The sequence below is a fragment of the Sapajus apella genome, unplaced genomic scaffold (genome assembly GCF_009761245.1).
Source record: "Sapajus apella isolate SASKATOON/1434 unplaced genomic scaffold, GSC_monkey_1.0 scaffold82, whole genome shotgun sequence".
Taxonomy (NCBI): domain Eukaryota; kingdom Metazoa; phylum Chordata; class Mammalia; order Primates; family Cebidae; genus Sapajus; species Sapajus apella.
In genome coordinates, this window is record NW_022437022.1 from 574245 (window position 1) to 601677 (window position 27433).

The 27433-nt window shown below is 45.3% G+C and overlaps 1 protein-coding gene and 1 long non-coding RNA gene across 6 annotated transcripts in view; both read left to right on the forward strand.

Moving 5' to 3' along the window:
• The window catches only part of RPS6KA2 (ribosomal protein S6 kinase A2), a 447811-nt gene that overhangs the window by 249103 nt on the left and 171275 nt on the right, over positions 1-27433 (forward strand). The window lies entirely within an intron of this gene.
• Positions 7603-24575, forward strand: LOC116533463. Its single transcript, XR_004261305.1, has 3 exons — positions 7603-13532; positions 13682-13690; positions 24564-24575. It is a non-coding gene; the product is annotated as an uncharacterized LOC116533463 (long non-coding RNA).

Genomic DNA, 27433 nt, shown 5'->3' on the forward strand with positions numbered 1-27433 from the left:
CAGGAAGCTGGCCGGCGCACAGCTGTGTCCCAGTGTCCTTGTGGGAATGGGGCTCGAGGTGTAACAGTAGTGCCACATCCATTCACTAGACGTCCATGTGTCATGCCAGGGCCTGGTGTCCAGCCTCCAACAGGCACAGGGAGCTTGGCTGCTTCTAGATCTGTCTACAAATCAAGTCTACATAGAAAAATGTACTGATCTCAAACACACAAACGTCGTATGGTGTGAGCAGGAGCCAGGAGTGACAGAGGACAGTGTTCCAGAGGGCATTCCAGGGAAGCATCTCCACAGGGCTGAATGAAAGAGAGACTGGCCCCAGGAGGTGTGGCGCAGAGCTTCTGAGGGACATGTGGCTCAGGCCTGGTTCCCAAGCCAGCTGGGCTTTGGCCTCATCAGGCACCTGCCAGAAGTCAGTGTCCCCAGAAAGAGCGGGGAAAAGGGAGTGGGCTGTGAGAGCCCAAAGCTCTTCATGTCTCGGGGAGGAGTCTGACTGTGTCCTGAAGGCCGTGGAAAGCCCTGATGATCTCACACAACTGAGTGATGGGATCAGATCTCAATTTAAAAAGATGCTTTGGGTGGTATGTGGCAATTAGATTGCAGGGTGGCAGAGAAGAAGCTGAGCTAGCAAGTTCTCAGAGCTGCCTTATGACACCAGGATGGACAGGCCTTGAAGATGGCCTGGACCCAGCATCCGTGCAAGAAAAATCAAAGATGACTCCTAGATCTTCAGCCTGAGCTACTTTTTAGGAGGAGGTGTCACCCTGAGGTGGGACAGTAGCTCAGGGTGTGGGTTAGTGAGGCAGGTCAGAGCTCTCCTCTGTAAGGAGCAACCTGAGACTCCTTCAGTGACTTGCTTTGCAGATGTCAACAGTAGACAAAATTGCTTTGAAAAAGCTCCATGTTTCTCATTATGCTGCAGTCTGTTTGCTACACTGAAGTCTTAGTAACTCTCAGCAGCCCTGCTCCTAGCTCCTGCACCCCGGCTGCCAGAACGGTGGCGACAGCTGCGCTACAAATCAGCAGGTCTATTAAAAGCATGTCGGAGCTTTCGTGTCAAACCGCAGATACCACTGGAAGTGACGGATTCCAGGTAAAAGCAGGCATGTTCCAGGGCTGGAATTTCTTCTGATCTCTAAATCAAACTTCCCCTCCAACTTAGAAAATTCAGACACGTGCTTTTTACTAAGTATTTGAAACGCAGGGAAAGGCCCTGGAAAGTCCATTTGAATGGATAGCTCCGGTTCCTCTGGCTCAGCTCTCTCTGGGAGGCCTGGGAAACACTGCTCAAGAATTTGTCTTTTTAAATAATAATTACGGGGCAGGAGGAGAGGGGAGAGAAGAGACAGGAAGAAGGAAGACAAGAGAAGGGGAGGGGTGGAGAATGGGTCAGACAGGTGGGAAGTGGTGCACAGAGCCAGCGGGAGGAGGACAGGCAGGCAGGGGCACGGAGAGGGAGAGGCTGGTGTGGAGTGAACTTGGCAGTGGCCACTTGGGAAAACAGATCCAAATGTAGGAGGAGACGAGCTTCCCAACTGTAAAGTCCTGCTACCTTAGCTCAGCATTTTCCTACCCGAGCATGGGTAGCAAGGGCCGCCCAGGCAGCATGGCAGATCGAGCGCAGCCCACGGGCTCTGCAAAGCGGTACCTGACTGGTAGGATTGGTGGAGGCAGTCAGACAGCAAGGCCCCAGCACAGAGCTCCTCAGTCCTGCTTTCCTCGCCCTGGCCTGTCGCGGAGGGCGAGAGGAAGAGCGCCTTGTTACAAGCCCATGAGGGGAGCCACGGACCTGCAGGAGCCACGGATCTGCAGGAGCCACAGCGCGTTATAGCTTTGCTAGGCGACCCAGGTGTGCATGCCATCTTCCTCCTAAGGAAAAGCTACAAATTTAGAGTTTCACATGTGCACCAACTGCAAGGAGGATAACGTGTCTGAGTAGAGCACTGAGATGCCGGAAAGGACAGGTCCTGGGCCCTGTTCTTTCATCACACCTGCCCATACCGCACAGCTCATCCAGGGGAGAACGTGGTAAGACTCCCTTGAGCTTCCCATGAAGAGCCTCTTCCAGCAGCTTCCTAGAGCCCGCAGATGGTCAGTGAGTTCCCTGGCCCTCACGCTCAGACTGCGGCCCTTGCATCCTGGTGTTGGGAGACTGATGAAAAATAAGAGGAAAAAGAACAAAACAAGCCTTGGAAAGGGATGTTGGAGAACAGGCTGGATGCCTAGTTAACTCACAGTATTTCTTCCGTGCAGTTAGAGGATGAGGCAGCTGGAGACAGCCAAGCCTACTTTGTTTTGAGAGAATTTTGTCTTTAGTGTGTTTGTGTGACCCCCCAGGGAGATCCACATCCTGGGTGTGTATGCACTACCCATGGCACTTTCCTGGTCACAGGGATGATCTCAGGGTTGAGAATGTGGCTGTAGACAGTGAAATAGGATGTAGCTTGAGACCCCTGCCCAGTGGCTGTGGAGCAACATGGAAACATGGAGTCCCAACTTGCAGTTTTGCAGCCATCTGTGACCATAAGTTACACAGCTTAAGGGTGGTGCCAACACATGGGAGGGCAGAGCTGGGAAATCCACAGAGAAACGAGATTGGAGCCCTGATCAGCCCGAGCCTGAAGTCCATATTACCTTGGGATATTTCAGTTATATGATCCAAGCAATTTTATTGTTTAAGCCAGTTTCCTTTGGATTTTCTTTTACACAAATAAAGGCATTGTGACACACATATTTTTATCTCATTCACTCTGTACAAGCAGCTTACCTGAGGGTAAGTCTATTATTCCCTTGGCCTAGATGAGAAAATGGAATCCAGTGCTGAAAGGTCCTCTGGCCAGGAGCAGGATAGGTCGTATTGGATGATGGTGGTGTGTACCAGTGAGACAGAACAGCTTCTCCGCAGCCACAAACTAGTGATACTTTCTGAGCGGAGGGGCTTGAATCTGGTGATGTATCTATGTTATTGGTTCATTAGAATAAATGGGCAAATATGGTATATTTAGCAGCTTTGGACATGTTGAAATTCTGCTAAATGGCTCTATGTAAAAAATATGGGCATCTCTTAATAGGATGTATATTTGGAAAATATAATACTTTTAAATTTGTTTCAAAATGTAGTAGAAATGCTTCTTCCATTTTACCAGTTTATTTGAGATAGTAAACTGGGAAAAGTAGGATTACATTTATTTCATTCATTGAAAAAAAGAAATGTATTATCTGTCTGCAATCACCCTTTTTATTCTTCCAGTGTGTTTAGTAGGTTTAAGGGCATTTTTGTTCTTTTTCTTTCTACTTCTTGTTCTCATAATACTCTCCTAGGCTAAAATTCAGAATATGCAGTTAGTAATTTAAAGATGTGAGGATTCAAAAAAGAAAGACAGAAATAAGTATTGATTTTAGGAAAAGTATATTACTTATTACATGTGGCTTTCCTGTTTAAAAAACTATTCTGTTATAACTGTCTATAATAAATGCATATGCATATATTCATTGGTAGGATGAATTTTATGAAAACATTGTAACATTTTTTTTACCACTGCTTTCCATATGCTTTTATGGTCAAATATAAACTACCTTTAACTGTAGTGATTATGTTTTGATAAATTACCAGAAGGAATTTCTTATTAATATAGGAAACAGTGGAGAAGATGAAGACTCCTGAGGGGCCCTGGGTGAAAGTAGCCTTTTCAGAGACCTCCATGGTCATCAGCAGAAACACATTTTAATGCTAAATGCATATTTAAGTGTTTGGCCTCATGAAATGTGTAACCCAATTGCATAGGCGTTATCTGTGTTAACCATCATGAGTTCTTTCCTTTGAATTGTGTCCTTGATTTTTGCCTACAACTGACGGGCCACTAGTTGTCCCAGAATTCAGAAATTCTCATTAATTTCCTGCCCCACTTCCTGCCACCATGGTCTATGTTGGTGGGATTGTCTTCTTATTCAGGGGAAAGGAGCGGAAGGCCATTTGCATTTACCTTCCATGATATGGCCAGGCTGCTCTGGAGTGAAAAGAATAATTTATGACTTGCTGTTTATACATTTATCAAATGATGTCCCTTATGCTGCAGTTGATGCCACGCATGCTTACGTAACCATTTCAGAACATCTTTCTCTCGTGCCATTTACCATGAAGCGTTGCTGTTTCTAGCAAGCTATTTGGTCATAAAAGATCTCATGTTGAACAAAATAGCAAGAGATCTAATGAGGAGATAGGAGTAGAGAAAAAAATCAGAATGAGAAAACGAGTAGGAATGATTAGAAAAATATGTAAAAGAGAACAAGAATAAGTACTAGGAAGCTAATAAGTACAGAAGATGTTTTCCAGTTGCCTGAGTGTTCCAGTTTATAAATTTCCCATTTTTGAATAACTACAGATTAATAAAATATACTTGACACTAAAATGTTTCTAAATAAAATTAAACTTTTGAGCCGGGTAGGGTGGCTCATATCTGTAATCCCAGCACTTTGGGAGGCCAAGGCGGGCAGATCACCTGAGATCAGGAGTTTGAGACCAGCCTCACAAACATGGAGAAACCCCACCTCTACTAAAAATAAAAAATTAGCCAGGCGTGGTGGTGTGCACCTGTAATCCCAGCTACTTGGGAGGCTGAGGCAGGAGAATTGCTTGAACCCGGGAGGTGGAGGTTGCAGTGAACCGAGATTGTAACCATTGCACTCTAGCCTGGGCAACAAGAGCAAAACTCTGTCTCAAAATAAATAAATAAATAAACTTTTGATAATTCAGTATACCAGTGTCTCAGTGCTCCTGAGTCATTGATATAAATACCAAACATTGCAGTACACCACAGCAACTATAACAATATTAACCATAGAAAAATAATGAGAATCATCCAGTCACACCCCAGACAGCCCAACAGATCCTTCTGTAATAAGCCCGAAAGTAGATCTAAATCAAGGTTCTGCCATTTATCTCATACCCGGAACCCAGTTTTTTAAACATCTTATTCAGAAAGAGCCACTCTTTGGGGGCACCTGCTTTGTCTCTGTAGTACCTTGCACTCCATGGAACTTAGGGTCCTCTTGAACCCCGGTTTGAAAACCAGGAGTCTAGAGTCTGTGCAGACGTTTATCCAGGAGGAGGAAGTGAGTCACAACTTCCTTACTTGGCTCTCCCTGTATTTCCATCCCTTAGTCCTAGAGTGAAGTAAACAGAACCCACTGCTGTTTCTCCGGCTTGATAATTTTCCCAACCACAGTGGAGATGGGGTTGAAGTGGGGCTGAGCCTATGACATTCAGGAAAGTTCCCTTCAGAGTCAATCCCCACTCTTAAGTTGTTTATTCATTGATTTCTTTTATAAATATTCTACATGAAAAAGATAACCTTAGCTTGCTGGTTGTTTGGATTTGTGAATAAACATGACTTTGGGCCTAAATAGAAAAAACTGAACAAACATCTAAAGAATATCTCACTATCCACCATGAGCCAGTGCTGGAGCCCTAAAAAGGTTGAGAAAATCTTTCCTCGAAGCAGAATAGAAATAGAAACCGTGTGAGGGACCATACTGTAAGCCTCATAGGAAAAAAGCCATGAGGCACTTGAGCTGAATGTTGCCTGCGTCTGAATGGTACCCAGGGAGAAATGCTTTAAATGCCTTTATGATTTAAACAGTAATCAAAGTGTTATGCTTTCCCTGAGACTCTAAACTTACTCCTGATTTTGTCTTCCTCTCGGAGGTAAATAATCGTGACTTCATTAACTAGAAATTCTTAAATGGGAATTTTATTTTTTCATGCGCCAATGGATTGTTGTCAGATTAGATGTAAGAATTTTGAGTCAAACATTTTTAATTTTTGTCGCACCAAATTGGATTGAATTCACTGGATATAGAGATATTGGTTACCACCCTACAAATAAGATTATCCAACTTCTAGCCTGTTTTATACAGCGGCTAAGAGAAGCATTGTCTACCCCTATGGGGACTCCATCTCAAAATATGCTGTATTGTTTGCATTCTAAATTTTCTTTTGTTGCCAGGAAGCAAATATCCTGAGGAAATTGCTTATCATATACTAAGCCATTGCCTCCTGGGAGTCTTTGTGAAAAATTCTCAATCGTTCCTGAGTATGGACTCAGAATGAAAGCTAGATGTGTGGAAGAAGGCACTCCCCTCCATTCTTCAAGGTGTGCTATAGTAAAAGGCACCAAGACGGTCTCTCACTCTCTTTCTCTTTCTCTTTTTTTTTTCTGAGACAAGGTTTTGCCTTCTCGCTCCAGCTGGAGTGCCGGGGCACGATCATGGCTCCCTGCTGCTTCCACCTCCTGGCTTAGGCGATCCTCCTGCCTCAGCCTCCTGAGTAGCTGGGACAACAGGCACACGCCACCACACTGGGCTAAAGGAAAGTCCCTTCTTAAGAACTATCTTAGTATTTGTTTTGCTCCAAATTGCCCTGAATGTTGTAACATTTTTTTGTTTTTATTTCTGTGTATAGCTTTGAGATCTAATTCACATACCGAACAGTTCACCCATTTGAAGTGCACAGTTCCTTGTTTCTAGCATATTCGCAAGGTTCTGCAACAGTTACTACATCTAGAATGTTTTCATCACTTCAGAACAGAACCGTGTCCCCCTCTTCCCCTCCACGACCCCCCGCAGCCCTACATCCATTTTCTGTCTCCATAGAGTTGCCTATTCTGAGTATTTCATATACATGGAATCATACAGTGTGAGGTTTTGTGGCTGGTTTCTTTCACTTAGCCTCATGTTTTCAAGGCTCATTCATGTTGTAGCTGATATTTCTCTCTATTGCCAAGTAATATTCCACTGCATGGATATACTGCATTTTATTTATCCATTACTAAGTTGATAGACATTTCAGTTGTTCCCACTTTTTGGCTATTGTGACTAATGGTGCCATGAACATTTTTGTATAGGTTTTGATGTGGACATATGTTTTTATTTCTCCTGGGTTTATACCTAGGAGTGGAATTGCTGGGTCATATGGCAACTCTATGTTTGAGCTTTTGAGGAGCTTCTAGACCATTTTCTAAAGTGATTGCAACATTGTACACTCCCACCAGCAGCAATAGAGCGATGCTTTTTTTTTTTTTTTTTGAGAAATAGTTTCCCTCTTGTTACCCAGGCTGGAGTGCAATGGTGCGATCTCAGCTCACCGCAACCTCTGCCTCCCGGGTTCAAGCGATTCTCCTGCCTGAGTCTCCCTAGAAGCTAGGATTACAGGCAGATGTCATGACACCCAGCTACTTTTTGTATTTTTAGTAGAGATGGGGTGTCATCATGTTGATCAAGGCTGGTTTTGAATTCCTAACCACAGGTGATCCACCCGCCTCCACCTCTCAAAGTGCTGGGATTACAGGCATGAGCCACTGTGCCTGGCTGGGATCCCTTTTTTCCCCAACACTTGTTATTGTTTACCTTTTGAATGCAGCTATCCTGGTGGGTATGAAGTGGTGCCACCTTGTGGTTTTGATTTGCATTTCTCTGATGACAAATGATGTTGAGCATCTTTTCATGTTTTTATTGGCTGTATATCTTTGGAAAAATGTCTAATCATGTCCCTAGCCCATTTTTTAAAATGGGGCAATTTATCTTTTTATTGTTGAGTTAGAAGAATTATTTATATATTCTAGATACTAGTTCCTTCTCAGGCATATTATTTGCAAATACTTTTCCCCATTGTGGGTTGTCTTTTCATTTTCTTGATGGTATTGCTTATAGCAGAAATGCCATAACTTCTGTGTTATCCATATCATTCCACTGTAATTTGCAGTCACTTTGAAGTGCCTACACAAACCTGCTTAGATGCTCAAATTTTCAGCAGGGAGTTGTATTCAGGATATGTTTGTTCAGAATTAAATTCACTATACCAGGTCCTTTTTGCTTTTGTTTTTCTTGTGTAATCGAGCAAGGAAGGCAAGGGGTCTCTTCAGCTTTGGTTATTTCATGGTGTACAGGTGAGCGTGTTTCCAAGGAAATCATTTTACCTCTCTAGCAAGCACTCTGATCTTGTGGGTCTAAAAAGAAATGGAGTCCAGCTGGCTGAACTCTGGTCTATTTAAATAGTCTTATATAGTGTGCACCATTTTATTTTCGTAAGGGCAGTAGTTGGAACTGCATCCTCAGGCTGTAGCTATAATAAAAGTGTCAAGGAGTGTAATGTGTGCAGCCCCTCAATCCTACCATGGGCGGCGTTGTGCTGCCTTTGTCCTCTTGTAGACACTCATCAAGGTGCTTTGCTGGCAGAAGGAAATCGGGCCCCAAGGCCGGTGATCTGATAACAGGTGCTGATTTAGTGCCTTAGACTAAATTACATTAACCTGCAAAGTAAAAAGCTCTCTATTTTGGTCGCAGCCCCCCTGGGCAGCGTAATGCCTTTATATCTCAACCATTGCTCATGTGTTTTCATTTCAGGTCTTATCACCACAGAAAACAATCTTTTGGTTTTCTCTTTTCCATAAAATTTGTGTGCTGTTTTTGTTTTGATGCCACCTTTGAAAGATCTCAGTTGAATGCATGAAGGGAAGTGTGCGTATGCATTTCTATTTAAAATGCTGCCTCACATGGCCCTTTCACATTAAATCATACTCTACACATTAATTTCTTGCTCTAATATCACATCACATTTCACATGCCAATCATATTCTACGTGCTAATTTTTGGTTCTAATGTCACATGGCATTTTAGGAGCCTAGATAGGAAGCATGATGTTTTAAAACTTAAATAGGAACGTCTACTAGAGACTTATAGATATCAATCCCAATAATTTAATTGGATTAAGTCTTAATAAGCACATTTAATCATCAAACAGAACATTCACACCCTTGTATTCAGTCTCATTTGTCTTTCAGGCTATGTGACCACCCAAAGGTTGCCTTTTAAGGAGCTTGTAATCTAATTAAGGAGATAGAGACATTGTCTTGAAATTATTGTAAATGCTCTAAGACTGGATATCACGAGCATGTTGTAGATTTCAAACACAATATGGCTGTAGAGGGGAGGAAGGTCATTCATAAAACGAACACGGATCTACTGGCAACACCCAGGCCCCTTGAGGGCCACGGCCCCTGTGCAGATGACTTGGTTGCAGGTTGCAGCAGCTCCCACCAGAATCCGGTTGGAGGTGGCTCTAGGAGACGCAGGAGGGGTTCAGACCTTGACTGCAGGAATGGAAGGATATTCCAGTGAAGAGCGCCACGTGGCAGTGAGGGGAGGGGGAGGGGCCTAGGGGCCAGCTGTGGGAGAGCCTGTGGCACTGGCCTGCAGAGCCTGGCAGATTGCATTGGATGGGAAGGGCTCGTAGTCTCCTTCTTCTTCCCCTCCATTAGTGTGGATCGTTGTTTTGCTGTGGAAATATGAGGGTTTGATAACAGTTTGCTGCTCCAAATGTCAGACGCCCCATGTTCTCAGCACTGTCCATATTTATGTTGAATCCTCACAGCGAGCCCATGACGGAAGGACTTTTAGAAATCTGACTTGCAGGTAAGGCCTGAGGCACGGAGTATGAGGTGGCTGGACGCCGCCTCCCCAAGCTGTGGATGACCTTGCCCGGGAACCTCCCTTACGGTCCCCAGTGAACCTAGCTCCGGCAACTTCATCTACCCCAGTTACGGGGAAACATGAACTACGCTGGCCATTATGAAATACGGATTTTATGTCTTTATTAATTTCTGAATTTTTCTTTTTTTTTTTTGAGTTTTCCACATGCTCATTCCAAACCCCCAAATAGATCACATAAGCAAGCCTTTTGGGGGAAAAGTTTTAAAAAGAAAGTAAGATGTTCCTCATTTTTTATTAGCGAGCTGTTATGTTTCAATTCAAGTAAACCCTGAAACCTCCAAACACTGATGTGAAAAGACTTATTTCCTAGATCCCTTGCCCCATCCCCCCTCCACACAGCTGCCCACAGGGGAATGTGTTGGTACAGATGTAATTTACATAGTGTTGTCACAGTTAAAAACGTTCCACTGGAAGAGTCACCTCCTCTGGAGCTTTTCCACAGAGGGTTAATCGGGATGGAGCTCTTCTTAATTTTACTATCACTTCTTTCCATTTTTAAACACTTTGACGTGGACTTTATTCTGGTTTCATAGTCCCGTCCTTTGACTTCTAGGAGGGCACATCAGGGTGAGTTGGAGAAGTTCTTAGCTGTAATCTCACCCCTTCCAACATGTCAGCTTTGCGACGATCCGTTTCTGCCTGAAATGACCTGCACTGCCCGTTTGGCAGGTGTTGAAGGGTCTTTGGCTCCCCCGACCCCCCTGACTTGATACTGCAAACAACGGTATGGGGACATTTACTCGACATACCCGGGCCACAGCCATTCCCCGGCCTCCCTCCCACAACCTTGCAATATTCAGGATCCTTCCTATGCCTGTGAGTTTGTCTAACCTGAGCCTTAGATTGCCCAGCATGTGCCAGCCACGTTCACGGTGCCCTCCCAATGACAGGTGTGGTCCAGATGGAAGCATCTCCCGTCAAGTTCTCTCCCAGAACTCCCTCGGCAACCTGCACTTCCACACCCAAGCCCTTTACCCAGGCACCCTCCACTCCAGCAAGTGACTGGTCGGTAATTGCCCCCATGCGAATCCCATTTATGAGGGCAAAGGAAGCCTTTCAATCCCATGTGCCACACCACATCCCATGTGGCTGGTGGATGCTGGGCTGGAGGAAGTCACTACCTGGCCTCCCAGAGCCCTTCCCCACCCCGCACACTCTGAGGCTGCACTGAGTTTCTGGTTTAATTATGCTAAGGAGCGTGATCTTTTTTGGAAGTGCTATGGCCCGCACAAGCCGAGAGCAGATGCAGTGATCTCAGCGAAGCTTCCCTGTCCCTTAGAAACCATAACATGCATCACGCAGAGGCCGTAGACAGGGAGGCAGCAGAGGGAAGGCTCTTTCTGAATCTGTGATGTTTGGTTCTTGATATCCCGGCCAGATCCCTTTTAGACCAAGGTCATGTCAGAACTTGACACTGAACACGTGGATTTAAGTGAATGTTTACATTTCCAAATGTTGAGGTCTCTTCGTCTTTGAACGAACTCATCCAGAAAGTGAAAGCAGAATGGGCTTCTAGGGGCCCCTGGCCAACACCTCTCTCTCTCCGGATTTTCACTGTGGCTAGCTCATTGGCCTGCAGAAAACTTCCTCAACTCAGTGAACAGAAATGTTGACTTGAGCCCTTTTCAAGTTTTTCTTATGAAATATTTTAGACATTTTTAGGAATGAAAATACCGTTAAGTAACACCTATGCATCCATAAATTCAGCTTAAGAAATGAAGAAGTTATTGACACAGTTGAACACCATTTATGGCTCCCCCCTCATCCTCCTTCCTCCCACTCCGAGGCTACCATTGCCTTGGATTTGATGACTACCACTTCTGTTTATTTCTTCCTGTTTTATTGTGCGTATCCTAAACACTGTATTGTTTTTTGCAGTTTACATGTCATATAAATTGAGTCACCTCGTGTGTACACTAATGCACCTTGTTCCATGTTGTGTTCATGAGCTGTATCCAGGCTGACGGCTAGGGCTTGGTTCCTATGTTTGCTCTGTGTGGCATTTCATCTGACTGTGCCGGCCCTCCTCTGTCAGTTGCCCTTTGGCTGGATGCTTGCTCCTTCTGGTGTTGCTGAGAGCAGTGCTTCTGTGAACCATCTTGTGCATCCGTCCTGTGAGCACAGTAGGGGCAGGTGTTGCAGGGAGGTTCTCTAGGGTATATATATGCCTGGGAGTGAGATTGCTGGATCATGGAGCACACGACCTTCAACTCTAGTAAATATTCTCTTCCAAAGTAGTCATATAAGATGCATTCCCAGCAGCAGTAGATGTGAGTGCTCATCCTCTCCCTCCTTACTGTTGGCAGCGCTTCCGGCATTGAGCCGCTGCCCACCTGCTGTGTGTGAGATGGTGTCCCACTGAGGCTAGACCACTCACTGCCTGACGACCAGCGTGGTCAGACTCCCTTTGCATGTCAGGGGTGTTTGTAATTTCTCTTTGAGTTCCCCATCTATACAGTGTTCCTATTCTCCTTTTCTCTGTCTCTTTTAGTTAATTGATAAGAGTTCTTTACATATTCTGTGTAATAACTCTTCATCAGTTACGTGCATTGTAAATGCCATCAAGTTTGTGGCCAATCTTTTTAACTTTTTTATACAGAAGTTTTAAATTTGTATGTAGCTGAATTGATTCATCCTTTTCTGTACATTACATGCCTTCTGTGTCTTAATTAAGAAGTCTGTCCTCACTCTGAAGTCATAAAAATCTGTTATTATCTAGAATTTTCAAAGTTTTATTTTTAACACTTTGGTCTTTAATGACTTGCATTCTTTGTACAGTCTAAAGAATGGAACTGGTTTTGTTTTCTGCTTTTTCAATAAGATAACCAATTTCGTGAGTGCCCTGTATTGTATTGTTTATTCTTTCCCCATTTACCAGCAAGGCCACCGCGGAACTTTCACGATTCCCTATGGGGACGGAGTCTATTTCTGGCTCTATGCTATTTCATTTGTCTAACCTGTGTCAAAACCACACTGTCCCATTAACCATAAGTTTAAAATAAGTTTTGATAGCTATACAGCAAGACTCTCCTACCTTTATCTTGTTGGGTTTTTTTTTTCCTCAATATTATTATAGCTCTACTTGGTTTTTTATGCTCCCAGTAGCTTTTGGAGACAACTTGTGATTGATACAACTCTTTAATCTAACTAGATTAACTTAACTTTCAAATTAAATAAGGTGTTTTATGTAGAAGCGCTTCGTAACCAATGGACTGCTGTGGAGATTTAAGCTGTCTGTATTTGCATCATGAAAATGTGATTTATTTGGATTTGAGAGCATTTTGTGTATTGTATGTATCTGCTAGTATATAATTTGCTTGCAAGTAGAGAAATGTAGCTTGATTTTTATCATTTTCTCTCTGTAATGTAATGTGGCCTGTGCATACCCAAGAAATATTATCTGAATGGAATCATCAGTCAGGATCCCAGATAGACCATGTAGTTAATTGTTTTTTCTTTTTCTTCTTTTTTAATACTTGTAATTCTTCCTTCATCTATCACCATCTTTCTGAGCTGAGTGTAAGAGATTTTGTTTGTTTGTTTAAGAAATATTGGATATGCAGCATATTTTAATAAATTGCTCCCTGCCTACAGGCAAAAGCAAGATGAATTTCAATAGGGAAAATATAATAAGAATGACTTTGAGTTTAAAATTTAATTTCCTACTGATTTTGATAAGACCAATTTCAGAATGCTTGCATATTCCATTTGTCATTTCTATTCACTTTGTGCAAGGAGCTTCTTTCACTGATGTCTACACATCTGAAATTTCACTTTACTTTAAATATGCAACATGCAACTATATTATTTAGTCCTGAAAATAGGGCAAGTATAGCAACTTGTATGTTAAAAGAATTATCCTTTTCTTCTCATAATTTTTTATGCAACCAGTCTTTAGATATGGTACTCTGGTAGGTTCTTATTCAGAGATTAATCAGGCACACTTCCTGCACTAAAGGATCTCAAAACCCATCTGGAGTCCCAAGACAGTGTGTCGAACAGGAAAGCCAGGTGAATTCGGATAGGAAGAAAATCACATCTGATGGCGGTGACTCATTCATTTATCTTCATGGAGCAAGCCTTGATGAGTTGCTATAAGGCGCCAGGCATTGCCTGGCTAAGCATCTGAGAGACTAAGACAGATATTGTCTGTGCTCTTGGAGCCCACGGTCCACTTGGGAAGCCAGATGTTAAACAGTAGCCTTAGCTGGGCACGGTGGTTCATGCCTGTCATCCCAGCACTTTGGGAGGCTGAGGCAGGAAGATCATATGAGCTCCTGAGACTGGTCTGGGAAACATAGTGAGACCGTGTCTGCACCAAAACCAAAAATAAATTAGCGGGGCGTGGTGGTGCACCTGTAAGTCTCAGCTACTTGGGAGGCTGAAGACAGGAGGATGGTTTGGGCCCAAGAGTTCGAGGCTGCAGTGAGCTATGATGGCACCACTGCACTCCAGCCTCACCTATGGAGTAAGACTCTGTCTCAAAACAAAAACAAAAAACCCCAGCACCCTCACCAGCATGCAGAGGAGGAGGCTGGGTGTTCATTGCACTCATGATGGAAGGAGCTACTCTGAGGAGGAGGTCAGGCAGGGCTCAGGGAGGAGGTGGCTTTTGCTCTAGGCCTTGAGAGTGGCACATAGAGGGTGGAGATGGCATGGGAAGGAGGCCTGCCCTGGGCAGACGTACACCGAAGCCTGCATCGTTTCCCGCAGCACGTCCGCGATCCTCACATTACTGAGCGCGTATTGGGCTAACACTGCTTGCTCATCGGGCCCCTCCCCCGGCAGCTTATTTGCTTTTTGTTTAATAGAGTAAGACATTACATGTACTCTCTTATTTTGTTCTTAAATTCCTACGTGCAGTTGGTTGGTGTTCTTAGAGATGTGTGTCCCGCCATCCTGCAAGTGTTGTGCTGTCTTCCCAGTGTCCCGAAGCTTCCTGCTTCCCCTGGCGCTGAGAAGGCTGAATGGTGGAGGCGGGAGGGCGCCCTTGGAACCGCCCTCCTGGTTGACGTGGAGTGATTAATGACTTCCCTTTGGTTGAGGCAGCTATTAATCTGCCAGTCATCATTTGTTCATTTTATTTGTTGTACATAATGAGAAAACCTTGTTAAATTCTTCCTGAAAACCAGAGACACTGTTTACCGTTTCCCCACATCTACCCATCTGGTACCCTCATCAGAGGAGAGAAGGAAATCAGCATAGATTTCATAAAACTCTCCTGATGACTGCTGATGGCCGCTTCCTCGCTGAGAGGCTGTCAAGCTAATTTCCAGTCTCCCTGTCTGTAGTTTGCAGAATTTACCTTTCTAAAAACCTCTACCTACTCTCAGTCCTTGATACCGATCCAGTGCTGCTTCAGACATCCCTGAGAGTGGGTGTTTACATATGACATGCACCAGGTGACCGCAGCTCTGGAATCTTAAGTTATTTCTTAGGATGAAATTTATCCTGGAGATTTTAATCACCAAAACTGAGACACTAGTTTTAAACCTAGACAAGCAGTGATAACCCCTGAGACATGCTAGGCTGAGCCCTGCCTGGGCATCGGGCACCTCACCATTTCAGCCCCACCTGGGGGACCACCGGAGAGTGAACTGTGTCTGATGGGCATGAGCTGAGTCCTGGTCAGCTGCGGAATACAAGGATGGAGGGAAGACAGAAGCGAGACAGGAAAGAGAGGTGCTGTGTCCTTATACAAAGAAAACCCTTGTTGTTTCCTGGACTGCTACAAAATCTAGAGTTGGGACATCATTTCTCTTCCTGACTCCATTATCTCAAAGAAAACAGGCTTCCTGTTCCTGACACGATGGGAAAGAATGTTGTATAAACAGAGGCGCTTAGAGCCAAAATGCTTAGAGTGTCTACCCACACCAGCCACCCGTGACTCAGTGCTTGATGGAGAGACTCCAGGCTGTTTCGCCAAATGTCTTCAAGTTCAAAGGGTCATCTGATTCCAACCTCTCCATCCAGAATTGGTTTTGAAATGTCATTAGCTCCAAATGTGACTTGTCTTTTTATTCCTTTCTTGTCCCTGCCTATTTACGTGGTAGAGAATCCAGTCTTAATTTTGCAAACCATTTAATTCAGCCTTAAGCCTCTCTCAGCTGTTCCTGTAAGAACATAAACGCCTATAAGAAACTGAAAGCATGGTCTGTCTGCCCCCATTGCCTTTCGTAGGGACTCCTTCCATACCAGGCTTGGGAGGAGAACAAGGCTTTATCCTGAACAGCAGGGTGGGAAAGCATCAAAGGAAATCAGAACGGCTCAACAAATGCTGTCCTATGCTCTGATTCGCTCCCACAATGTCTTCTTTCTTCCCTTGTCCCCCCTCTCTCCTGAGAAGTGTTTTGTTTACTTTCTTTCTGCCTGAGAGGTGAAATAGTAAGGCAAATAACAGCAACAATTACGATCATCAGGAGCCATGTGAAATCAAGCCATGTCTCCGTGCAACTGCAGGTGTGTCTGCGACTGCCCCTGGACCCATTTAGATGGGAACAGAGTAGAACATTTTAATAGAGGAGAAAATACCATTTGTACAAAAGCTCGGTCTGTTGCATGATTGCAGTGATTCCGTCAGGAACTGGGTGATGAAAACCAGCAATAGCATGGTGCCCGGCTGGGGCTGGCACACCAGAGAGCAGAGCCCCGTAAACTAGAGCCTCTCACCACCCGTGGGCTCCAGAAATCCCTTTCTATTCTCTTCTCAACGATGCTGTCGCCCGTTGGATATTTCTTGTCTCTGATGTTTAATAATATGAAATGGTCATTTTGGGGCGACTACTGAAATCCATGAAAAATTCATGAAAATTTAGGATTGCCCACAGTATCTATTAGAGCTGTAACCGTGCCTATTACCAACTCCACAATCATTGCATTGCAGAAAGATCATTTCCAAAATCACTTAAATTTTCTTTTTATGCTAAATGTCTCTATCTGTATACCAATCCTCCTCCTATTTTTTCCCAGAAGAAGAGATGCTCTTCCTCCTTCAGCCAGTTCCTCCTCCACCCTGCAGACCCGTATCCCCACCACCAGCATCCTTTTCCCTAGCTCTGTGTCCTGTGGAGAGGCTCAAGTGGCCCCCATGGCCTGGCTGCCAGGTGTTGGCTTCACATTTGTCTTTTGTCCTTTTTCTCTCCTTTCAGTGACTGCCACCTCCTCAGAGAAGAGCTGTCTCCACCTGCCAAGTCCCTTTCGCCTCGAGAGCTGTGTCCTCTGGGGCCTCACAGGGGCCTCGCCACCAGCTCTGCCCTCTAAAGACTCCATTCTTTCAACTTACCCTGTATAGCCCGTGCGCCCAGTCACCTGTGTCCCTCTCTTGCCTCCCGTAGCGTGCACTATCTTACTTCTTTTTCTTTCTCTCCATCTCACTTTGTCTAGTTTTTGTGGGTGAACACCATGGGCGGTGCTCGGCATCTGTGGCCCCTCCCCATCTCCTTTCTCCATCTGCTCCCATGGCTGTGCCTGACATCGCAGGCACCCGTCACCCAGGCCCTCTCTCTAACTCCCAACTGGTGCATCTGTCCCCCTCACCCCTACGTAGCTTGTCCGTCCTAGGGACAGCTCTGCTGCTTCTGCAGTAAGGAGCTCAGTGGTGGAAACCCCCACCCCACTAACCCCCACCATGCTCACCCCCCACCCCGCTTACCCTCCACCCCGCTTACCCCTCACCCTGCTTACCCCTCACCCCGCTTACCCCCACCCCGCTTACCCCCCACCCCGCTTACCCCCCACCCTGCTTACTCCCCACCCCGCTTACCCCCCACCCCGCTTACCCCCCACCCCACTTAACCCCCACCATGCTCACCCCCCACCCCGCTTACCCTCCACCCCACTTACCCCTCACCCTACTTACCCCTCACCCCGCTTACCCCCCACCCCGCTTACCCCCCACCCTGCTTACTCCCCACCCCGCTTACCCCCCACCCTGCTTGCGTCCTGTATTCAAGCCCAGTGTTTCCCCACAGAGTGTATGAGTCAGAGTTCTCTAGAGGGACAGGACTCATAGGATAGATGTATATGTGGAGGGACTTTATTAGGGAGAACTGACTCACGCGATCACAGGGTAAAGTCCCACTACAGGCCGTGTGCAAGTTGAGGAACAAGGAAGCCAGTGGTGGACCAGTCCAAGTCCCAAACCTCAAAAGTAGGGAAGCAACAGTGCAGCCTTCAGTCTGTGGCCAAAGGCCTGAGAGCCCCTGGCAAACCACCGGTGTCCAATGGCTGAAGAACTTGGAGTCTGATGTTCGAGGGCACGAAGCATCCAGCACAGGAGAAAGATGAAGGCGGGGAGACTCAGCCAGTCTGCGCTTCGTTTTCTCCTGTCTGCTTTATTCTAGCCTCACTGGCAGCTGATTAGATGGTGCCCACCCAGATTGAGGGTGGGTCTGCCTCTCCCAGTTCACTGAGCTGAATGTAAATCTCCTTTGGCAACACCCTCACAGATACACACAGGAACAATAGTTTGCCTCCTTCAATCCAATCCAGTTGACACTCAGTATTAACCATCACATAGAGTGTTACTGACTGTAAACGCAACCTACCTCCTTCCTTGGTCATTGCCTGGACCTTACCTCCCGTCTTCCCCATGGCCTGTGGCCCCTGTCTGAAGAGCGCCCCACCTGCCTAACCTCCTGCACGTCAACTGGTGAGTGCAGTTTCCCTGGCATCACAGTGCGAATCACATGTTTAAACCCCATTGAAAGCCTTTCCCTTTCTATGCCATGAGATACCAATGACACTCCAAGGATTTCTATATCCAAACCTTGCGTTATCTTATTTTCAGCTTTAAAAAACTGGTTGGATACTACTACACTAGGTTCTAAAAGCCATTCCACTTTCAGAGGTCGTGGCCTGTGGCTGGGCTTGGATTTGCTTGCCTGAGGACTGACAGATGCGGGAACCCCGTTCCTTTACGGGCAATACATCGAAGGGAGTTTTCCTCCAAGTTGTATTATGTGCGCCCACCCTTACTCCTTCATACCTTTCTGTCTCCCTTGACTGGTAGATCATGTGAGGACAGAATGTCATCCTTAATATCATTTTACACTTGACTGGATTCTCTCCTTAGAAACATTAAATGTGTTTGTTTGACTCACGTCACTGAGAGGTTGAGAATCCTCAAGGTTACTAATGCATAAAAATATGTGTCAGCCTGTGAGTGGCAAAATAGAACCAGCTGTGACTGTAGTGCCTTTCTACATTTCAGGGAGGAGAAAGGGCTCACGGTCACAAGCGTATCTAGGGATTGAAGTCCCAGTGGACAGGCGCAGTCTGTGCTGGTATAGGACCCAGCTGCTTCCCTGGGCAGCTTTGCTGTCATTGAACTTGGCTTTTTTGGGGGAATTATGAAATAGCCTCATAGAACTTTAGGGTACAAAATTGCATTCAAAATTATTCATTTTGGCCAGGCGCGGTGGCTCATGCCTGCAATCCCAGCACTTTGGGAGGCTGAGGCGGTTGGATTACTTGAGGTCAGGAGTTCAAGACCAGCCTGTCCAGCATGACGAAACCCCGTCTCTGCTAAATTACAAAAATTAGCTGGGTATGGTGGTGTGTGCCTGTAATCCCAGCTACTCAGGAGGCTGAAACATAAGAATCGCTTGAACCTGAGAGGTAGAGGTTGTGGTAAGCTGGGATCTGGCCACCACGCTCTAGCCTGGATGACAGGATGAGACTCGGTCTCAAAAAACCAGCAAACAAACAAAAAATATTCATTTCAACTTCTTTGTTTCCTTGGATGAGAAAGCCAAGACCAAGACCTTTGGCTTAAGTCCCAGAACGAGTTAGTTTGAAAACGAATGCTAGAATCCCACACCCACTTGCCGGATCTCCTTCTGTTGTCATTCTGCCTCTTTTATCTTTTTACCGTGTTACTTCTTTGCATCTCAATAAATATTGGATGGAAATGACTTTGGCGTTCTGAGAAACTTATAGCACAAAAGCACTATGAAAGTGATATTTTAGGACAGATCTTTGAAAAGTCAATGTGTTTGGACATATTTTTTATGTCTGACCTTTAGTAATCAGAACAAACATCTGACAATTTTTTATAAGATGTTTGTTCTGATTACTAAAATGACACATTTGATTGTGAAAAGTATGAGGGAAATGAATTTTTAAAAACTCAAATTATTTAACACCTCCTACTTTAAAATAACTCCTGTTAAATTTTTGATTTCCTCTTATTCTTTCTTCATGTATACATATGTGCAGTTCTTTAAAAATTTGAATCACCTTCTAGAAGCTGTTTCATATTACTTACTACTATATTTTCAGAATTTTATCTTCACCATTAAATTTTCCACACATGCAAATGTAATGGTCACACATCAAGTAGAGTAAGCTTTATTTAGTTAATCATACATTTTAAATATTAAATTTATTTCAGCTTTTATATTACTAAGACTCCTATGACGAGTAGTTTTGAACACAGACTTCTCCACACACTTTTATTTTCTTAGGGTAAATTCTCAGAAATTCAATTGCCAGCTCAATGGCATGATCAGCAGTTCTATGCATTTACATTTGTAGTAGTGTTACCTGAGGTATCTGAGATGTTTATTCTTCTAGATTCTCAAAATCCTTAATATCATCATTTTATTATTTTTAGAAGTTTGACACATTATAAATATATTTTTTAAGTATTAGTAAGTTTGAGGTTCGTTCATATGTTTGATCGTGTTAATCATCTGTATAGATCTTTTGCCATTTTTAACTGAGCTATTTGTTTTCCTTACTGATTTGTAGGAGTCTTCGTAAGAGCGCTTGCCTTTTGCAAGTTTTTTTTTTTTTTTTTTTCCTAAAACCAGTTTGTGTTTTCCTTTTTAAATGGAATGTTTTGATACAGGTCAATTTTAATGTAACCAAATCTATAAATTATTTCCTTTATAAATGATCTCTTTGCTGGTGTACCTGCATGAGAAGATCATACCATTCTGAGACTGATGGGCCTGCTCACCTGTACTGTGCTGGTTATATTATCATTTTACTCTGTCAACACTGTCATAAGAATTGCAGTTGACTGCAGTGTGAGCCAGCATATTATTTTGGAACTAGCTATTTACCCACGATAGGAAATGCTGCTTTTGTCATGTGTTCTGTTTTCATGCATTTCATTCTATTCTATTTTGTTCTGTTCTGTTTCTCTTTCTTTCTCCTTTAGCTCTGGTATTCCCTATAAAGAATGTTTCTTCCAAACACTTAAAATCCACAAGTATATATTGTGATTTGATTGGGATTTAGGGTCCACTGGATTCTGCTTTGACGTCACACAGCCTTCTTTGGTGCTCACGCTGCATCCGAAAGCTTCTCTTTCTGCAGGGTCCTGCTGCCCTCCTGCACTGCGCTTTTGCTCAGCGGTATCTGTGGAGGTTGCATCAGTGGTGAGCTCTGAGGTCTTGATTGGCTAACATGTCTGTCCCGTTCCTGTGATAACTGTCTCAGCTCAATGCTGAATTTCAGTTTCAGAAATACTTTTTTTGAACCTTTCCTGCTGATGGTTTTGGGCTCAGGTGTCTAATGATCCTTTTGTTATTGATTCATGCTTAGGAATATAGTTAGGACAGGTCGCTGGCATGGTCTGTTTCCCAGAAGGCCTATTCTCTGAGTCGCACTAGACATATCCAAGAGCAGTTTCCCGGTAGAACTTAAGGGCAGACCGCAGTGGGCAGGTAAGGAGGCAGTCCTGGCAGGGGGCATGCTGTGGTGCGGTTCTCGGGGGTGGGCTGCCTGCCTGCCCTCCCCCATTTCTTTCTGTGTTCCTGTCTGTCTCCTCAATCCGGGCCACACATAAGGACAGGCGTTAATTCAGATTCTGATTTCTCCCCACATGCATCAGGCTTCGCAGCAGAATGGTCAGGAACGTTGTCTCTGGGCTTCTGGGTTCACGTTCCAGCTCCTCACTTATTAGTTATAAGAAGAGCTAGTAAGTTTCTCACCTCCCAGTTCCCTTATGTGAAGTGAGATTCACAGATTCTGGCCGGGCGCGCTGGCTCCCGCCTATAATCCCAGCACTTTGGGAAGCCAAGGAGGGCAGATCATGAGGTCAAGAGATCGAGACCATCCAGGCCAACACGGTGAAACCCAGTGTCTACTAAAAAATACAAAAAATTAGCTGGGCATGGTGGCGTGCGCCTGTAGTCCCAGCTACTCAGGAGGCTGAGGCAGGAGAATTGCTTGAACCCGGGAGGCGGAGGTTGCAGTGAGCCAAAACTGCACCATTGCATGCCAGCCTGGTGCCTGGTGACAGAGTGAGACTCTGTCTCAAAAAAAAAAAAAGAGATTCACAGATTCTGCCTAGCCCATAGGCTGTGTGAGTAAATAGCCCCTGTAAATCCCTGAGGACAGGACAAGCATGTCAGCCCCTCACAGCACCACACCAGAGCCCTCGTCCCTGCAGATGAGTTCTCTGGTTTTCATCTGAGGTGCTCCCAGCAGAAGCTTTCTGCAGGCCAGAACGCCTCATAGAGCTGAGAATTCATTATCCTGTTGATTTCCCCATGCCCCACACTGCTATTTATAATATGTGACTCTTCAGTTCCCTTGAGAAGTAATTCTCTTTCTGCTGATATTCGGTGAAGCCTCTACAAGCCAGGCTCATCTCTTTCCCACTTTTCAGGACTTCTGAGAACTTTCCAGTCTATTGCTGCATCCTGGCTGGTGATTATTTTTTAAACAAAATGTCCTTCATTTTCTCACTGTCTGAGCTCTGAGTGATTTCTGTATCACAGATATGTCTGTCTTCTGCAGGTACAGCGGATCCAGCCAGTCCCTTCAGTGTGGGTGGGCCTGGGTTTGGGGGCTATTGTTCATAGCCTTCTGTCTGTCTGTGGAAATCACATGCAATACATGCAGACTTGAAGGTGGCCACGGTGGGTACACTGATGAAATTTTAGTAAAAGCTAAATGCTGGGTTAGTTTTCTGGGGCTACTATAAGAAGCCTCCCTTGAACAGGGGGGTTTAACCAGTAGAGCTGATGCTCTCACAGTCCTGAAGGGTGGATATCGGATATCGAGGACTATGCTGTAGGCAAGACCAAGCTTTCTCCAATGGCCTGGGAGGACCCTTCCTTGCCTTCTGGTGGCCCCGGGCACTCCTTGGCTGCCTCCAGCATCCCAGGGCCACCTTCTCAGCTGTGTGTGCCTTTGAGTGGCTGTTTTAGAAGTCATCTCGGATTAGGTAGTCATCCAGTCATCTTGGATTAGGGCCACTCGCCTTCTCTGTGATCTCATCCTAACTAATTACATTTGCAGTGACCCTGTTTCCAAATGAAGTCACATGCCAGGGTCTGCAACTCCAACATACCTTTCTTCGGGGGGTGGGGGGCACACTTCAACCCATGGCCCATGCTGAGTGCTGTTTTGATGGAAGCAGCCCCACTATGGCTGGTCTAAAGGCATTCTGCTCACCCCAGACGGAACTGTCATGTGGCGCTCTTGGCCGTGTGGAATGATGCTGCCGTCTTTCCCAGGCGCCCCCAGGGCTTCCCTGGGTGGGGGGTGTGTTTGCTGAGTCCTTGCCCGCTGGCCTTTTCCACCCTCTGCATCTATGAAGGGTGACTGGGTGACCTTGAAATATCTGGGCTGCAGCCTTTTTGTACCTGATGCTCAGTGAACATAGCTCTCTGGCATCTTCTGGCATTTAATATGCAGAAGAGAATTCTAAAGTCAGACCGAGACAACCTGTTTTTCTGCTTTTGTGATGCTTGTAATGAAATAAGGCTCAGATTTGACTCTTCATTGACTGTACCATGGCAAGCAGATCCATTTTACTTGCAAAGGTTTGTGTGGGTTGGTTTTAATCTGTTTTTATATCCAGCAAGGCCTTACTCTAAGTTCTGTCTTTGATGATCTCTTCCATTCCCTTATTTATGCTCTTTGCTGGGGGCCATCACTTATCCGTTAAAGCTGATTATACTCACTGCCCCAATGGGGATTTTTTTTTTAGTTTTTCAAATAAATTTTATTGTGTATATTTAAGGTAAACATGATGTGATGGGAAATGTATGCAGACAGTAAGAAGGTTACCGTAGTGAGACACTTTCAGTTACCCGCGTGTGAGTGGGGGCGGGGCAAGAGCTGCAGTTCTCAACTCATTCCACAGGAATCCCCTGTATATAATCCCCTGTCAGTGAGGATTTTAATCATGCTGCTGCGTTTCTGGATTCTTCTGGGGCAGGCTGATGGCATGGTTCTCACCCTAGTCATGTTCTAGGCTCTATCTTCAGGTGTGCCCAGCCCTGAAATAGGATCTGTCTCCTAGAGCAGGGGCAGACATGGAGGTCACACGGGAGTAGGAACTTAATCTTAACGTGGACGTTGTATCTGCCAGACCCCAATGACTGATTCTTACCAGCTCTTGGTAGGTTCTTGCTCTTCCAAGCCTATCGATGTGGGAACTAGTAATTTACTGTTCTGATTTTATTTCCCACTATGTCCGAGCTTTAAGCAAAAAGTATAAGCAAAACAAGCAAAAACAAGAAGGCTGCTCTAATCAGATGGATTTAGTCTTTATCATCCTGACGACGCTTGCCAGTGCTGGCCCGTGTCTTTGTTGAGCTGTTGTATTTCACCTTGAATGCCCTCCCCACACCAGAGTCAGCAATGCCCCCAGTTACCCTGCTCCTCCTCTTGGCATCCCTAATCAAGCTGCCCTGGGGCCCTTCTTCCTCTGACCTCCCCTGTTCGTGTTTTCTGTGTATCTCATTGCATGCCTGTGGCCTTACATGTCTTTGGGTTAGTGGGTATGGTCTTGTCTCCCAGTAAGATCACAAGTCTCTCTCCATTCTATTCACGTCACAATTTGGTTTTGTTGTATATCAAATCTGATATACAACAGAAATTTTGAAAATGTTTCTAACAAATCTGATTTGTATGTGCCAAAGCGTTCTGCGAGAGTCTTCTGTAAGACTGATAGAGCATGGTCTATGTTTTAATGCAGAGATGCTGGAGACACAGGTGACGTGGGCCCATTTCTACCAACAGTCTCTACTGGAGCTGGTAGTAACAGCTCAAAGTTCAAATTCCCAGTTTCCCTTTAGGCTCTTATTTTCTGTGACTTCACGAGGATGGAATGGCATTGTTAATGCGGCCTTCCATAAAGTGTGTCTGATTTCAACTGATTTCAATTCTAAGGGCATAGTCCCACCTGTCAGGCATAGAAGATACTCTGACCATGGAGCCTGGGTCTGTTTGGTGGGTGAATTGATCTGGGTTATTTTCAATTCCAGTGTGAATATGTAATGTAAATAACTTAGAACAAGTGTTCACAAAAGTGCACACTTAGTGCTGCAGATTAATACTGCCCATCCTTTTTCTTTCTTCACGTGTAAATGAGCAAAGGAACCCAGGAGGGACCCTGGAACGCACTGTGGTTTCTCGTTGAGCTGCTGAGCAGACGCTTTCTCCACGCTGGCTGTGAAACATAAATTCACTTTTGGCTTTTGCTGGTGGTGGGAGGAAATTGGCCCCATAGCCAGTGTTTTTATTTCAATCTGACCACCTGTTTCCAGAAAGCCTGGGACTCTTTTATAAAGGACTTAAATTTTGAAAAAGTAGTGACAACCCCAATGTTACTAATTTCAGCTCTGACTCATCAAGGGCTTAGAGCTGCTTCCTCCTTCTCTGCGGGGGCCACTCCCTTGCCACCCACCTCCTAGATGCCCTTAACCACCCACTCCTCCTCCTCCCAGTTTGGAAGTCAGCCTTGAGAAAGTGACTGTGTTCCTTTCCCAGCTACTTGCCGGAACATGGGCAGTCGCATGTGGCCGCCTCTGCATGGCCTCTGCCGGCCGGGTTGACCGTGAGCATGGAGGGCTGTCGGCTGCCGCTCCCTGTCTGTCATATGGCATTGCCCGGCTGCACTTCCTTAGGGCCCGGGCTGCCAGGAACCCTGTGTCCATCATTGGCACAATAGCAGCCCCAGGTTACAAGGCAGCAACAAAGCCCATCTCAGCTCTGGAGTTGAGATCAGAAGATCCAGTTCTACCTTTGATTGTTTTTCTGTACAAATAGGAATTATGTACATGCAAGGCTACAAATCAGCAGATGGCAAATCCAGCTGGAGCGAGAGGTTGGGGACAGGCAACTTCCCCAGGCCCTGGTGTCTCAGCGGCATGCTGCAAGTTCCCAGCATGGGGCCCATGGAGAGGAGGCAGCAAAGGGAAGCCTTGTGCCTAACAGGAGCCCCCTGAGACTCCCAGTTCAGGAGCACGATGTGCTGTGTGGCTAGGGCCCATGGAATCCAGTTCAGACACCCCTCTTTTTTTCTGCAGAAAGCCGCCCCTGCCAAGGCTTGCTGGCTCCACCTGGAAATTATAACAGGTCCGTGAGCAGCTGCACATGCACATGTACTGTTTCTCTGTGGAGATTTGATTCTGCTGTCCCCCTGCTGACTGTGGAGCCGACTCCGTGGAGGTCCTTGTTCCTCTTTTTAAACCGCACTCAGGGAGCAGCTGAGCTCCTGCCTTGTTTACTTCAGACTTCACACCAGAGTGTACATTGGGGAGCAAAACGAAGGTCCCCCTGTTCCTTGGAAAGATGAAAATTCTCTAACCGTGACTGGGGTCTCCTTTTTCATTCATTTTATGCTGCATATTTTGCATTCGGATGTGATAAGAAGCCAAACAGATAAAAACAAAAGAACCTGAGTGAGTTGGGTGCAGGGTCTCGTTCTCACTCCTCGGGGGGCTTCCCCACAGGGCAGAGTGTACCTTGTCCTGGAAAGTCCTGCCATAAATAACAACAGCCAGCAGGAAGTCAGACTCTACCCCCAAGCTAGTGAGGCTGGGCTACTAGTTCCAGCACCTTCAGCTGCGGCTTTTCAGAGAAGTGGGCCCTTTGTCTTCTACTTCGGAATCCACTTACATGTTGTACATTTTTGTATATATATAATGTTTATGATGGTTTGCTTTTTTTTTTTTTTAAGCCAGTGACAGACTTCAAAAAGGGCAGACTTTTTCAAGAGAGATATTATATCACTGCATTAGAAATTCAGGAAGAACTAAAATGTTATTTCTGAGAACCACTCTATGCCAAGTACTGTTTTGGGAGTTTTGCATGTGTGGGTTCATTTATTTCTCACAATGACCAATCCAGGTAGGACCCCCTCATTCTACGTAGGAGGGAAATGAAGCCAGGGACAGGTGAGGAGCTTGCCTGATGCCTTACAATTAGAGTGACGGCAGTTAGAACTGGTTTTGATGATGCATTTCTCTTGTACTTATAAAAAGCAGATATGAATCTCTAGTTTGTGCTTACCTCGTCTTCCTTGCTTCCCTCTGTCCCATGCCAGCGTCCAGCCAAGCCTTTCTTGGGCCTGCAGGGGCTCCAACCCAGGAGCTGTGGACTGTGGGCTGTTGTGTTTCAGTAAGATATTTCCGTGAGTTCATAAAAGCAAAATCATTTCTTACTCCTGTGTTAGTCTAATGTCAGTGTTCCTGATGAGTGGCCACTTTTCTTCCGTGTGGGGATTTGGGAGACCCAGCCTTCTTCTTTGTATACCAACAGCCCTGAGGCCCTACAGTCAGCTTGGTGGGGAAAAGACTAGGAAGAAAGCACCTGCTTCTTAAAGGTAAACCATCCGCACACACCCCATTGGCCAGGACTGGTCACGTGACCACATCTGGCTGCAAGGCGGTCTGGGAAATGTAGTCCCCACTGGGAGGCACCTGGTGGGAGCCCCAACCTATGGCAGGAGCAGAGATTTCGAAGGCTGCTGGCTCGCTCTGCCCTGGAGGTAATGCTGAAATTTGACTTTGTGTATAACTGATGTGAATTACCTTTGTCATATCTTTGGAATAAACTGTGGTCATTCTTTTTCTTTCCTCCTGTTGTATATATAGACTGATTCATGGGTCTTATTAAAAAACTTGTTTGATATCATGTT